The sequence below is a fragment of the Papio anubis genome, chromosome 4 (assembly GCF_008728515.1).
Source record: "Papio anubis isolate 15944 chromosome 4, Panubis1.0, whole genome shotgun sequence".
Taxonomy (NCBI): Eukaryota; Metazoa; Chordata; class Mammalia; order Primates; family Cercopithecidae; genus Papio; species Papio anubis.
Window position 1 is genome coordinate 42,758,676 of NC_044979.1, and position 16,754 is coordinate 42,775,429.

At 34.5% G+C, this 16,754-nt stretch overlaps 1 protein-coding gene across 4 annotated transcripts in view; it reads left to right on the forward strand.

The window, feature by feature from the left end:
- Positions 1–16,754, forward strand: part of TFEC (transcription factor EC) — a 200,219-nt gene that overhangs the window by 65,424 nt on the left and 118,041 nt on the right. The window lies entirely within an intron of this gene.

Below are 16,754 nucleotides of genomic sequence, written 5' to 3' on the forward strand. Positions count from 1 at the left end.
AGAAATTTTCCCTTGAGGACAAGGCCCAAGTCTACTGCTTTCTTTGAAACTTCAAAGTACTCAGCCTGCTGATGTATTAACTCAATAGGCAGTCATGTTAATTGTTTGGATAAATGAAACAATGAAAGAGATGCAAGTCCTTTCACCTTTGTAAAGAATGATTAATATATTCTTCCTTTAAACTGGTTTAAATTGTTGTAAGGGCACTTATCGGGGTCTTTTGTTAATTTAACTTGCGTTTTGCTGTAGAGCCTATGGAAGTGGCTAGTCCTAAAGTAATGGTCAGACTCGCTTCCATAGTATATTTTTTGGACATAGGATTAGAGATCTAATCTGGCAAGTGCTTAACTACTCAGTGACTCTTGAGGTGACCCACATTTTCTACTTTTTCCCCCCTAGTATGGGTAAAGAGAGCAGTAATAAACATCTCGGAAATATGCCTTGTGTAATTGGTGGAGAATGCCCAATCAAACAAATTAATTAAATGTATTAATGTGGTGAGCATTAACCATAGCCTGATTTTAAGTCTGTTAGAACACCATCAAAAAAAGGATATGTTCAGTAAAAGTTTAATTCATGTACACATACATATTAAACTTCCTTCTTAAACATTGGGTGTTAAAATGTCATCATAATGGAACAAAAATACTTCCATTGAAATGTAAAATGCTAAAATATCTGATTATACTTATTTTGCCTCAGGTAACATATTTGTTTTAGAATTAATGGAATACACGAAAGATGTATTTGCCAAGATTTTTGTCTATTTAAGTCTGCTATTCCAAAGCAGTGTTGCAATCCTATTACAGCTAATCGAATGGAGTCTTCAGGCTTTGTCAGTTAGTTGAACTTCAAGTTGTAACTAGTATTAAAGGAATAGCTGCATAAGAACCAGACAGTAACATCTAACTCCTGCCATTTATTCTTTCCACGTGAACTTAGGGCAATGTGAGAGTGCTTTCGAGTTCACAGGGGAATTCACTGGAGACACCGGGATAAGATCTGATCTCTGAAAGGACAATTAATAGGTAAAAAAGGGCCCTATGTTTGGAAGTTTAAATTATGTCTTTATGGGAGATCCAGTAGCTGTCCTGGAGACAAAGGTCGGACACTGTTTCCATTAAAACAGCACTTTGCAGAGCAAACATCGTCACTGTAAGAATTTGCTCTGGGCTAAAGTTGGCATCAAGATTCTAGCCCAGAAGCTATTTTTTTTCACAGATTCAGTTTGGCCATTTTAGTTTAATGGTTAAAGGGAATGAATAGTATATGTATCTTATTACTTATTTTTCCTTTTTTTAAGTGCAATTATCAAATTGTTTTTGGCATGGCATTTGCAACTGGATATTCTTTTTTTCTATACAACTAAACACATGTTTATCAAAAGAAGAATTTGGAACAATGCACATTTTCAGCCTTGAATGATTCTGTAAATTGGGTTAAGAAATTTGAGTTCTTGTTTATTTTTATTTAAAAATTTTATTAGAGATGTTTCTCCATCTAGAGTATAATTGACTCAATTTTGACATCTATTTGGAAGCCAAATATCTTTGTTTATACAGGGTCTCGAATCTCTAGTTTTATTCTCTTATGGAAACATCTTGAAAATAATGTTGATTTTCTAATGGCGGGGACATTACAGATGTTTGTGAACTGCCTACATTAAGATTGCTTGTCTGTTAGTGATGACCTAGCTGAGGGAGAAGCACACTGAAGGAAAATACAATTCTAAACTTTTAAGGGAAAGGCAAGATCAACAACTTGTTTCACTACACATTTGCTTTTATTTAGGATCTTACGCTGTTTAATAGTACTTGCAACAATCGAAAGCTAAATGACACTTTTAAAAAAAGCTAAAATGAGATAAGAGAACACTAGATGCTAATGCTCAATTATTCAATTTCTTCATACAATTCTGAATTACATTACAAATTTCCCTGAAGAAGTTTTATGCATAAGGAATTAGAAGAAAAAGTATTTCTTGTGTATTCTCTTTTAAGTCTACAGTTCAGATCTCTAGCATTTTTCCCCCCCTTTTTTTATTATACTTAAGTTCTGGAATATATGTGCAGAACGTGCAGGTTTATTACATAGGTACACATGTGCCATGGTGGTTTGCTGCATCCATCAACCTGTCATCTACATTAGGTATTTCTCCTGATGCTATCCCTCCCCTAGCCCTCCATCCCCCCACAGGTCCCGGTGTATGATGTTCCCCTCCCTGTGTCCATGTGTTCTCATTGTTCAACTCCCACTTATGAGGGAGAACATGCGGTGTTTGGTTTTCTGTTCCTGTGTTAGTTTGCTGAGAATAATGGTTTCCAGCTTCATTTATGTCCCTGCAAAGGACATGAACTCATTTTTTACCATCGCATAACTCTATCGGTAAGCATTTTTGAGCACATGCAAATTTTCTATGTCTTACTAGATTGTAAAATTTTTACTTCAACTTTGAACTAATATATTTTCAGATAAAATATAGTCTTATATTTTATTTTTAGGAAAAAAAGAAATGGTAACCATTCTAGTGTTTTCTACTTTTACCTCAGTGATGGGACTTCATTTTGGAGAGCAGTTGCCAGTCTGTGTGACAGTTTGACACATCTGGGAGAAGCCATACTGTAGGTCCTCTTGCTATCAGTGGAGGGTGTCCAGGTTCTTGGCGTCTGAAACGAAGAATTGGACAAAATGCACAAACAAAGCAAGGAAAGAATGAAGTAAAAAAGCAGAGATTTACTGAAAATGAAAGTACACTCCACAGTGTGGGAACAGGCGGAGCATAGGAGCTCAAGGGCCCGGATGCAGAATCTTCCCAGGTCCAAATGCCCCCTAGAGATTTCCCATAGGCTGCTTGGTGCTCACCTCATGTAAATGAAGTGATGGCCCGCAATCAGTCTAATTGGTTGCAGAAAGAAACCAACCAGAGGCTGAAGTGAAGTTACAAAGGTCACCCTCCTATGCAAACGTCTGATTGGTTGCAAAAATCAACCAATCCGAGGTACTTTCAATTTCTCATTGGCTGGGCAGAAAACTCGGGGATTTGCGAAGATAGTCTCTGGTCCTTTTGTTATTTAGGCATGGAAAGTTAGGGTTTTCCTTTCAATTTCATTCTAGGAAGTCAGTGTGAAATGGCCTTAGTTTCCCTGCCTTCAGACCCTTTCTCCTGCCCCACTCTGAGGTTAGACATCTCTTCCCAGAGGGCTGAATTTATGTGATCCAAACCTTGACACCCTGGACCTTTGGACAGAAGGGAAGTTCCAGGGATACTGGCTAGATGAACAGAGAATAAAAGTTGACTTCTTTGCTTCAAAACCAGAATTTCCATACATTTTTATTAGTGTGCATCCTTCCCCTATAGCTAGTGGTTAACGTCTCCCTGGCCTCAAAGCCCAGTTTCAATAGTCCTTCTTCAGAGATATTTTCCTTTGTCTCTTGCACCCTCAGTGGGAATTAATATCTCATCTCCTAAATCATCACGTGAATTTCTATTTTGGATGGAAACAAGCTGCCTTATATCAGAGTTTTTTAAAAAATAGATATATCCTTATATTCTCAAGTTCACTTGCTTATGGGTTTCTAGCTTGTAAGACCAGTGCATATTTCATCATTGAATTCCCATCTATGCCAATGGCAGTGATTTATACTTAGTCATTTTGCAAGCACTCTTGTTCAACCTCTTGTTCCGGCCAATACAAAAACTTTTCAATGGTTTCCCGCTCAAGAGTCAGCCTCTTCCAATCGTCTTTCACAGTCTGACACATTACACTCCTGGGGTAGAGCTCCAATTTTGTCATTCTTCCACTAAAAAGCTTTCATTGGCTACTCTTCCAAGTAAGTGTACTTTATTCATCCTTGTGTTCCTTAAATAATCTGTACCCCTCCTATTTTTCCAAGGTTAGTTCTTTGCTACCTTTTATGGACTATATTTTCAAGTTGACATATGATACTCACTATTCTATATAATCAGATATATTCTATGCTTTTCTGTGATAAACGGTATAGAGTAGGTACAGGTTCAGAGGATAGAGATTGCTTCTAGTTGCTGTAGATTTAAGCAAGTATATGCCAAGTAATAGTGAAACCTTGTCATGGTGATAATGGACTGTAATGAATTGGTAGTTGGGTGAACCTCCATACACAAGGAGATTCATAATAGAAGAGAGTAAGCAACTTGTCCAAGTTTGCATAAAGTTCATGAACTGAGTCTTGAACCCAAGGTCAATTGTGTCCAAAGTCGTTGTACTCAGCCAGTAAATTTCCCTGTCTGTCTCATTTTTCCTTACCTCTCTGCCTACATCTGTGTATATATGTGTGCGTGTTTATGTGTATGCATGTGCTCTGTGGGTATATTATATATAACTTAGATTATCATATTAAGTACATATATATTTCAGTTATCAGGAATAATTAAGATGAAAAGGAACAAATGTGAATGTTAAGCTTCTCATTTATGTTAAAAAAACCCAAATCATAAGTACGAAACTGGGTAGACATAATTTAACATTAACTTATGTAAAAAAGAAATGTGTTTTACTTAATCACCAAAAATAATCACCAAGATTTAAAAAATCTTCTTGCCTACTAGATGCTTTTTAAATAGGTTTTTAAAAATATATTGACTCAATTGACCAGTACAACTACCTGAGAGATGAATACTGTTTTCATTCCCAGTTTATATATAAAGAAACTGAGGAACACAGATGGACACCATCCTATCTCATTCTTCGATTTTCTAATTATTCCACAAATATTTAGGCGACCACTACCATGTACTCAGTTTTAGAGATGTGTCAGTGATTAAGACAGTTCCTCTTACCAGAGAGTTGACAGTCTAATTGGAAAGACAGTGAAAAGAGAATTACAATAAATAGTGAAAAGTTCTGCAGTAGGGGTCAGCACAGAGTTCTATAGTAACATGGAGGAGTAGGGACGGGTGGTTGTCCAATCCACTCTTCGAGAAGGTTAGAGAATGCTTCTCCAAGCAAGTTATCCCCTAGGCTGATGAATGAGAAACAGACTGGAGTAGTAGGGGGCGAGGAAAAATACTCTAGGCAAAGGAAATAGTAGGTGTAATAGGAGAGATCATGAGAAACATGACAGCAAAGTCCTATGAAGAATGTTGAAGGAGTGTGCTGTATATTTATCTCAGAGATGGACTTAAAGGGAATTGTGATAACAAGTAATTTCTGAAAGATTGTTATATGGCAAGAATAAAATTATTTCACATTATTCCAGAAGGAAGAATTACTAACAGAAGTTAACATGTAGGAGTTAGAATGTAGTAGTCTACAGTTTGAGATTAAAAGTAAGCCCTTTGGCTCTTACATTCATCCAACAACAGAATGAGTTTAAGATCCTTGTTACTGGAGCTATTTAATTATGAGTTGGAAAATTTTCCTTTTTCATTCATAGTAGGTTTTTTTTTTCTTTCTCCCATTGGGAAATAATTTAAATTGTTCTCAAAGATACCTTCCATCTCCCTTATCCCTGAAACCATTACTACATTGGCAAAGGTGATGTTAAAAAAATGAACAATGGAATGTAGCACTTTAATTAGCTGAGTACAGAATTTGTAGAAAAGGATTTATAATATTTGAAGTTCAGTTTGTGAGTAATCTTACAGCTTATGGGTGAAAGCCTGTGCATTTTGGAGAAGTAGTAAAGGATTATGAAACAGTAGCCTTCTATTATACACATTTTCTGTTTAGATATGGAGAGTAGAATAGACATAATACAGGCAACATTGGACAATATTCTCAGTATCCTAGACATTCTATTTTAATAAAATATATATTTTGGAGGGCTCAATATTAAATGTGATAATTTTTATTTCCTAATTTTCACCTGTAGAAGTCTCTTAGAAGACAAAACATTTCATTTGATATATGAAATGGTCTAGTAAAATATTTAACAGCGTTTTTTATATAGTTTATTCCAAATAAATGTATTTTAAGCCCAGTTTCATTGGGGTAAAATTCTGCATCCCAGGATGTGGTATTTAGGCTTAGTTGGAAGTTTCTAACATTGGCTGAGATGTTGTCCTTCCCCGATATCTAATCAATTGTAGATAATGCACCAAACAGATTTGCCATGAAATTCCTTGTAATGGTTCAAATTGTGGGAGATTAAGCCACAGAGTTAATGAATTCTACCCGTGGAAAATAACTCCATTATTGTGCTGCTGTGCTAATGATGTCACTTCACTTATTTTACAACATTTGCTGAATTTAGAACTATCACACCCGTAGCTCCAATGGAGAATATGTTGACAGAATAATCTTGTAGAAAATGTAAAAACATATGTGGGACTAGAAATTGCATAATTATACAATTTCCATTCTATTTCAGTACAAGCTGTTTACTAGTAGTTTACAAATAGTAGAAAAGAGTTTTAAATCATGACTTGGCAGAATATTCTGCTTGCTCTCTTTCCTGTCAAGTGCTGAGTTACTATTCTTTTAGAATCTGATTCCTGGAGGTAAGATCCAACTCCAAATATTCATATTGTCACTTTGCATGTGCTGACAATTCAGTGGGGGGAAATGTGGTGTCTTCTAGCATTACAACTTGGAAAACAGTGGGGAGGGTACTCATAAAGAAGCCTTCAATATCCTAAAATAATAAATTTAGCACATCCATCACCTCATCACACGTGATCACATCTCACACACCTAAATATCCTGATTGGATCTTTATGGCACACATGTATGTATCAAACATTAAATTGTAACTCAATTGTACAATTGATAATGAGGATACGAACAATTGAATGGTTATTTGGAGTTGGCCTTTCTCACATTCTTTGGCCCTAAATATGGTATTATTTTAAGAAAGTGTTCATTATTGACTAACTAGAAACAGAGAGGGATGAATATTTAGTTTGACAAACTGGGTGTGGGAAGAGGAAGGGGATTGGAGTGAATTCGTGGAGGCTAAGCACCAATCTAAAGTGCCCCTCTTGATTTCTAATATGTAAATTTGAGTTAAGGGAGGAAAATCATTAGAATGGAAAATACTTTTTTTAAAACTATCATTTACCTTTAATTTTCATTAGGAAAAGTAGCTTAATATCTCAATAAATCATGTGTGAAAGAAGTTAAATTAAAAAAGGAATAAATGGCATTCTAAAAATGAGGAATAGACAAGCCACAGGCTCTGAGAGATATATTTTACAGTGGTTATGTAAGAGTCAATTAATTCATGGAACTATTTTTTGCCACCCTAATGTTAATGTTAGAGAATCTTATGAAAGAGAGGTTAAAAGGATACATTTAATAACTTTGGAATCATGGTTGGTTATTTTTGTGTTAGCTTTATCGAAAGGTCAATCTGAAAAGTTCTGTCATTGATAACACTGTGAGTGAATTAACCAAATACATTTTACACACAGTTCCAGCTAAAGGTGAAATCTATGTAACTTTAGCTGACTGATTGCTCTGACCTCAGTGGAGGTAATAATTTCATTTTAGCTTCATTTTGGACTCATTTTATTCTTGTGACATTTAATGAAATCTATAAACAAACTTAAAAATCTTATTCAACAATTTTATACTTTGGACTTTTAAACATATTTTCATCCAAGCCATGAATTTATTGGCATGTTCTTTTGACACAGTTGCTTTGTGGAGTATGGGATTTTACTATCTGTTTAATGGAAATTAACAAATACAATCCATTTGGTCAAACCCGTTCTATAAGTTAGATTTTTAAGCAAAGTCTTATGGGTATGTGCAAAGAACTCTCTGTACCATAGAAAAAAAATTATAAGATTTATGGGATTTCTATTTAAAAACTGATCCCTGCTTCACTTCTCTCTTGGTTTAAAAACTCTTTGACACATTCTTCTCAGTAGTACAAAAATCAATCACATCATATGCATTGTTCCTTAAATAAAATGTAACTCCTTTTAATAGTCTAAAACATTCTGCATGATCTGGTTTCTATCTATCTTTCTAATCTAGTCCCAAGCCATTTGTCTCCGTTTCACTAAATTGCAAACTGGCCTTAATTCAGCTCCTCAAGCCCAGCAAGCTTACTTCTAATAAGACTTTGCATATGCTGTTCCTTCTGCCCTGCTCTTTGCATGATTGGCTCCTTTTTATTCTTTAAGTTGATGGTCCTATACGTTTTCTCTTTCTTCAAGCTAGCCCCTGTTCATAAGTATTTATATTAGTGTTTATTTATTTGCTGGTCTTCTGATATCTCCATGAGCCTGAAGTTGATTAATGCACACATTAGTCACAGCAGCCAGCAAATGTGTGAAATACAGTAGTTGCTCAAAAATTACTAATTGATACAAATATAACTACAATAACAGAAAAGAAACATACCCATAGTGCCTACCTCTGAAAAATATGCCTTCAAACAATTACTGGATACCACTGAAACTGGAATACATAGAAAAACAAAGGATTTTTAAAAGATTTTGAAAAATATAGAAAAAGAGGAGATGATGTGACATATCCCGGGAAGCATTACAAGACATGATTATTTATTTTTCAAATTTTATTTCAGAATTGTAGTAATCAAATATTAGAAACTTTTCAGAAACTGTGTAGCATCACCACTTGATTCTTTTAAATATCCTGATAATATTGAAGCTAGTCTATATATTATGAAAATCTGTCCAATATGCCATATAAAAATTGAATCTTTTCTGTTCAGATCTTGGCTGACAAATGTGGAAAATGTCATTTTTATTAGAATGAGCTTGCACTCAATGTAGAAAGGTAGAATGAATAACTTAGTATTGTAACTCTCCAGTAACTAGCTAGTTAAAATATTTTTGTTTGTTATAAAAATGTGTTTATAACATAATTAGTGTGGAATAAAGTTAGTTGTATCATTAGGAGTTTAGGAAAGATTATATCATGAAATAAATTCTAATAAAACCTTAAAGTTGTATTGGTTTATTCTGTAGGCAAACTAGTGAAAATATTTTAGGCAAAGCTTGAAAAGATGCTGGAAGGCCAAGCAAAAATGCCAAGAATTGGGTTAATTGGCATAATACAAGGTGGCTGGGCACAGTTGGGGAAAGTGTCAGAGTAGGGAGAATCCCTACCAAGAAAGACGGTTTGTGCAATTAGCTCTCTGAACTTTAACCCTTCCAGAATAATTAATGAGTAACAGAGGGGATCAAGACAAAGACACAGAGTGATATGGTGGGTGCTAGCAAGTAATACATCAAAGAATGCTCGTAATTGGCCCTGTGGCTTTCATTCTTTGCCCTATTTCTTTCAATTCATTGACTCAAAATAATGGGTTCAGGTTCATTATCAACAGGTTTTAGCTGTAAGAGTACAACATTACAACAAAGCTTGGATTGTGGCAGTATTGATGGCCAAGTAAGAAGTTGTAGTTGGTAACCACTCTTTGAAGAAGGAGATTAGCAGATTTCTTCTGAATGAATCAACAGCTTTTACACTCATATTTAGAATCTTGAACAAACCTTATATTCTCCTACTCCACAATGCTGGAATATGGTTGGTGTGGGCAGGTATGTATATTTCCATTTGAATGACATTTAAGATCATGGTAAGAAGGTTTTTATTCTTTGTATTATTTTAAATAAAGTTGAATTATTGACACATGACATGTAAAGACATCAAGAGTTTTGTCACTCCAAATGTGTGACTGTGTAGTTTTTCTTATAATTTCAAATTATACAGTTTGCAAAACTTTTGATTCCATCTGATTATTTACTTGGTGATCACGACAGGAGAAAAAGTGAAAAATTCCTAACATATTTCTAAGACAAGTGTTCTGAATTATTCTAATTTAATACACCGAATTTGTATTGTCATGCACAAAATATACAAGTATTTTTATATTTATGTTTTGTTATATTTGTGTGGTTCTTATGTAAGACAGGATAAATTTTATTTTTTCACTTAGATACTTAAAAAATAATTTTTCCACTAGTCACTCCAAAATCTTTAGAAGAAGTTAGCGTTGTAATTATTAATTTCCATTACTATATTATATCTATTTTAATTTTAGAGATAAGACACATTGTGCACTTATAGTCAAATACTAATTAATGCATCTGATAATTACTATTTAGAATTTTAAATATTTTCATAGTACTTAATATTATAATTTTAAACTAGAATTTTACTAAAAGTCTTACATATTTTTAGCTATTTATTTCATTATTTTTATTAAAAGCACATCATATCTTGGTATCTAAGCCATATATTTATTGTTGATGTTTCAATTGAATTTTTCTAGAACTTTGAAGAGAAATTACAGTAAAGTATTACAGGAGATAGACTGAGTTGGAGATTTAGTTTTGTGATTCCAATTAAATAAAACATGTATTAAAATGCATTGAACAGGATCGATAAAGAATGTGGCTGATGAGATGGTCTAGAAACATTTAAATAGAGCCTTGTTGTAGGTGCTATACCTACATATGTACATAATAATGAAATCTCTACTAATTAGACAGGATGAATCTGCTAAACATCTAATGTTTGCCAAAAAATTTATGGCATTATCACAAATTCATATGAGCATATTGTTGGAAAATCATAGATTCTGTATAATAAACCAATGAATCTATAAATTTAGTTTTCACATTTCTCGATGAACAGTGTTTAATTTAGCATAGTTTCTTTATTTTAGATCATAGCAGTACACTAAATTTTAAAAGAAGAAGATACTCATGTTTTTATGAGTAACAGAAAGCACTTTTTCATTTTTGCTAACAAAGGAATTGTTAATACACAATATTGGCAAAATTGTTCTTCTGGTGAGTTAGAATGCATTTAGGAATAATTTGGAATTTTAAGACCTCTTAGATAACATCGTTTCAGTGTAGTTTATCAACTTAATCTAGGAAAAAGTCCTCCTGTCTCTGATATGTTATGCCAAATTTGGATGCAGTAGTGAATTCGGGAGTGAGGCAGGCACTGGGAGAATTTGCCTTTCAGTGCTAAATGTCCTCATTCACCCTGTAACAGATACGTATGTACACACATTTATTACTTTTGCATACATTACATAATTTTATAACTATCAAGTAAACATTTCCTAATATAACAAGCATTGTAATAGATGGTTTGGAAATTCAAAGATGAATAAAGTCATCATCACTAAGTTCATAGGCTCTGGGGAGACAGATGTATAAACAAATAGCAATACAATAGTGTTCAGTACCATACTAAAGATATAAGTAAAATTCTTCCTGAGCAGAAGAAAGGAGCCACTAAATACATACACATGAAAGACCTTCTGGAAGACTGCATAGAAGAGGTAGCATATAAAAGTGGGTTTTGAGAGGTAAACATTAATCATGCAAGAAAGGCGCAAGATGAAGGGATGTATCATTTGAAGTTACCAAGGTGTAAAGAGCATACAGTGTTCAAAAAAGCTACAAATTAAGTTACTTAAAAGATTACTTTGAGTATGAAGTGCTGGTTTGAAAGTTACTGGAATATTGGGCTCATAAATTGTGTGGAGTCAGGTTGAAAAGTACCTCATATCTGTGCTAAAGAATTTGGACTTAATTCTGAGAGCTATAGTGGGAACTTTGGAGTATCAATAAGAGCACATGCTTTAGGAAGACAAGTGTGTAGGCAGTGGGTTGTTGATTTGAGAGAGCAGTTACTGGTGGCAGCTCTTGCTGGAAAGCTGCTGTAACTTTTTACACAATAAAGTATGACTTACTTAACTGAGGCAGGGCAGTGGTCATGGAGAAGAGTAGGGATGATTTAAAGGAGATTGCTGAGATAGATTGCAGAAGATTTGATGCTGACAGCTGAAAAAGTTCATATAGTTGAGGAAAATCCCTGAGATTTATGTTTTTGGTGTTTGGTACATTGTGACTGTAATATTTCTTTGTGGGAAGATAATGAGATGGACTTAATTTTTTTTTATTTCTGAGATTTTGGTGCACCCATCACCCGAGCAGTGTACACTGTACCCAATGGGTAGTCTTTTATCCCTCACCCCCTCCCACCCTTTTCCCGGAGTTCCCAAAGTCCAATATATAATTCTTATGCCTTTGTGTCCTCATAGATTAACTCTCACTTATGAGTGAGAACATATGATGTTTGGTATTCTATTCCTGGGGTACTTCACTTAGAACAATCTCCAGTACCTTTGCTGTGAGTGGCATTATTTCATTCATTTTTATGGTTGAGTAATATTCCATTTTATATATATATACTACATTTTCTTTATCCATTCGTTGATTGATGGGCATTTGGGCTTGGTTCCATATTTTCACAATTGCAAATTGTGCTGCTATAAACATGCACGTGCCAGTATCTTTTTCATATAATGGCTTCTTTTCATCTGGCTAAATACCTAGCAATGGGATTGCTGGATCAAATCATAGATATACTTTTAGTTCTTTAAGGAATCTCCACACTGTTTCTCATAGAGATTGTGCTGGTTTACATTCCTGTCAACAGTTAAGTGTTCCCTTTTCACCACATCCGTGCCAGCATCTATTATTTTTTGATTTTTTGATTATGGCCATTCTTGCAGGAGTAATGCGACATTGCATTGTGGTTTTGATTTGCATTTCCCTGAGAATTAGTGATGTTGAGCAATTTTCCATATGCTTGTTGGCCATTTGTATATCTTGTTGTGAGAATTATCTATTCGTGTCCTTATCCCACTTTCTGATGGGAATGTTTTTTCTTTTTTCTCACTGATTTGTTAGAGTTCTTTGTAGATTTTGGATATTAGTCCTTTGTCTAATGTATAGATTGTAAAGATTTTCTCCCACTCTGTGGGTTGTCTTTCCATTCTGCTAATTATTTCTTTTGCTGTGCAGAGGCTTTTTAGTTAATTGAGTACCATTTATTTATCTTTTTGTTGCATTTGCTTTTGGGTTCTTGGTCATGAAGTCTTTGCCTAAGCCAATATCTAGAAGGGTTTTTCCAATGTCTAGAATTTTTATGGTTTCAGATCTTAGATTTAAGTCCTTGGTCCATTTTGAGTAAATTTTTTTTATAATGTGAGAGATGAGGATCCAGTTTCATTCTTCTACATGTGGCTTGCCAATTATCGCAGCACCGTTTGTTGAATAGGATGTCATTTCTTCACTTTATATTTTTGTTTGCTTTGCTGAAGATCAGTTGGTTGTAAGTATTTGGCTTTATTTCTGGGTTCTCTATTCTGTTCCATTGGTCTATGTGCCTATTTTTAAACCAGTACCATGCTGTTTTGGTGACTATGGCCTTGTAGTACCTTTTGAAGTCGGGTAATGTGATGCCTACAGTTTTGTTCTTTTTGCTTAGTCTTGCTTTGGTTATACAGGCTGCTTTTAGGTTCCATATGAAGTTTAGAATTGCTTTTTCTAGTTCTGTGAAGAATGTTGATGGTATTTTGATGAGAATTACATTGAGTTTGTACATTGCTTTTGGCAGTATGGTCATTTTCACAATATTGATTCTACCCATTCATGCATATGGGATGTGTTTCCATTTGTTTGTGTCATACATGCTTTCTTTCAGCAGTGTTTTGTAGTTTTCCTTGTAGAGGTCTTTCACGTTCTTGGTTAGGTATATTTCTAAGTATTTTGTTTTCTTTGCAGCTGTTATAAAGGGGTTGAGTTACTGATTTGATTCTCAGCTTGGTCACTGTTGGCATATAGGAGAAATACTGAATTGTGTACATAAATTTTGTATCCTGAAACATTCCCAAATCCGTTTACCAGTTCTAGGAGCTTTTTGGATGAGTCTTTAGAGTTTGCTAGGTATACGATCTCATCGATGAACACTGACATTTTGACTTCCTCTTTCCTGATGTGGATGCCCTTTGTTTTTCCTGTCTGATTGCTCTGGCTAGGGCTTCCAGTACTCTGTTGAACAGAAGTGGTGAAAGTGGGCATCCTTGTCTTGTTCCAGTTCTCAGGGGGAATGCTTTTGGTTGTGGGTTTGTAGTAGATGACTATTACCTTAAGGTCTGTTCCTTCTATGCTGATTTTGCTGAGGGTTTTAATCATAAAGAGATGCTGGATTTTGTCAGATGTTTCTCCTGCATCTATTGAGATGATCATGTGATTTTTGTTTTTAATTCCTTTTATGTCATGCATCATATTTATTGACTTGGATGTGTTAAACTATCCCTGCATCCCTGGAGTGAAACCCACTTGACATGGTGGACTATCTTTTTGTTATGCTGTTGGAGTCAGTTTGCTAGTATTATGTTGAGGATTTTTGCATCTGTGTTCATCAGGGACATTGACCTGTAGTTTTATTTTTTTGTTATGTCCGTCCCTGGTTTTGGTATTAGGGTGATATTGACTTCGTAGAATGATTAAGGGAGGATTCCCTCTTTATCTTTTGGAATAGTGTCAGTAGGATGGGTACTAATTCTTCTTTGAATGTCTAATAGAATTCAGCTGTATATCTGTCTGGTCCTGGACTATTTGTATTGGCAATTTTAAAAATTACCATTTCAATATCACTGCTTGTTATTGGTCTGTTCAGAACTTCTATATCTTCCTGGTTTAATTTAGGAGAGTTTTATATTTCAAAGAATTTATCCATCTTCTCTAAGTTTCCTAGATTATGCATGTAAAGGTGTTCATAGTAGCCCAGAATAATGTTTTGTATTTCTGTGGTATCAGTTGTAATATCTCCTGTTTCATTTCTAATTAAGCTTATTTGGTTCTTCTTTCTTCTTTTCTTGGTTAATCTCATTAATGGTGTATCAATTTTATTTATCTTTTCAAATAACCAGGTTTTGTTTCATTTGTCTTTTATATATTTGTTTCAATTTCATTTGGGTCTTCTCTGATCTTCTTTATTTCTTTTCTTCTGCTGGTTTTGTTTGGTTTGTTCTTGTTTTTCAAATTCTGTGTGGTGTGACCTTAGATTGCCTATTTGTGCTTTTTCATACTCTTTGATGTAGGAATTTAATGTTATGACCTTTCTTCTTTTATTGTTGACCCAATGATCATTCGGGAGCAGGTTATTTCATTTCCATATATTTGCATGCTTTTAAGAGTTCCTTTTAGAGTTGATTTCCAATTTCATTCCACTATAGCCTGAGAGAGTATTTGATAAAATTCTGTTTTCCTTAAATTTACTGATACTTGTTTTGTGGCCTATCGTATGGTCTATCTTGGAGAATGTTCCATGTGCTGATGGATAGAATGTATATTCTGCAGTTGTTGGGTAGAATGTTTTGCAAATATCTGTTAAGTCCATTTGTTGTAGGGTATAGTTTAAATCCATTGTTTCTTGGTTGACTTTCTGTCTTGATGACCTGTCTAGTGCTGTCAGTGGAGTATTAAAGTCCCCCACTATTATTGTTTTGCTGTCTATATCATTTCTTAGGCCTAGCAGTAATTGTTTTTTAAATTTGGGAGCTCCAGTGTTATGTGCATATATATTTAGGATTGTGATATTTTCCTGTTGAACTAGTCCGTTTATCACTATATAAAGTCCCTCTTTGTCTTTTTTAACTGCTATTGCTTTAAGGTTTGTTTTGTCTGACATAAGAATACCTACTCTTGCTTGCATTTGGTTTCCATTTGCATGGAATATCTTTTTTCACCCCTTTACCTTAAGTTTATATGGGTTCTTATGTGTTAGATGTGTCTTCTGAAGAAAGCAGAAACTTGGTTGGTGAATTCTTATCCATTCAGCCATTCTGTATTTTTTAAGTGGAGCACTTCGGCCCTTTACATTCAATGTTAGTATTGAGATGTGAGGTACTAGTTTATTCATTGTGCTATTTGTTGCCTGAATACCTGGTTTATTTTTTCCATTGTGTTATTGTTGTATAGGTACTGTGAGATTTAAGGAGGTTCTATTTTAGTGTATTTCGAGGATTTGTTTCAAGATTTAGAGCTCCTTTTAGTAGTTCCTTTAGTACTGGGTTGGTAGTGGCAAATTCTCTCAGCATTTGTCTGTCTGAAAAAGACTGTATCTTTCTTTCATTTATGAAGCTTAGTTTCACTGGATAAAAAATTCTTGGCTGATAATGGTTTTGTTTAAGGAGGCCAAAAATAGGACCTCAATCCCTTCTAGCTTGTAGGGTTTCTGCTGAGAAATCTGCTGCTAATCTGGTAGGTTTTCATTTATAGATTACCTGATGCTTTTGCCTTACAGCTCTTAAAATCCTTTCCTTTGTCTTGACTTTAGATAGTCTGATGACTATGTGCCTAGGTGATGATCTTTTTGCAATAAATTTCCCAGATGTTCCTTGAGCTTCTTGTATTTGGGTATCTAGATTTCTAGGAAGGCTTGGGAAGTTTTTCTCAATTATTTTCTCAAGTATGTTTACCAAATGTTTAGATTTCTCTTCTTCCTCAGGAACACCAATTATTCTCAGGTTTGGACATTTAACAAAGTTCCAAACTTCTTGGAGGCTTTGTTTATTGTTTAAGGATTCTTTTTTCTTTGTCTTTGTTGGATTGGGTTAATTTGAAAGCCTTACCTTCGAGCTCTGAAGTTCTTTCTTCTGCTTGTTTGATTCTATTGCTGAGACTTTCCAGTGCATTTTGCATTTCTCTAAGTGTGTCTGTGATTTCCAGAAGTTGTGATTGCTTTTTATTTATGCTATTTATTTCACTGAAGATATTTCCCTTCATATCCTGTATCATGTTTTTGATTTTTTTGAGTTAGACTTTACTTTTCTCTGGTGCCTCCATGATTAGCCTAATAATCGACTTTCTAAATTCTTTTTCTGGCAATTCAGAGATTTCATCTTGGTTTAGATCCATTGCTGGTGAGCTGGTGTGATCTTTTGGGGGTGTTAAAGAACGTTGTTTTGCCATATTACCAGAA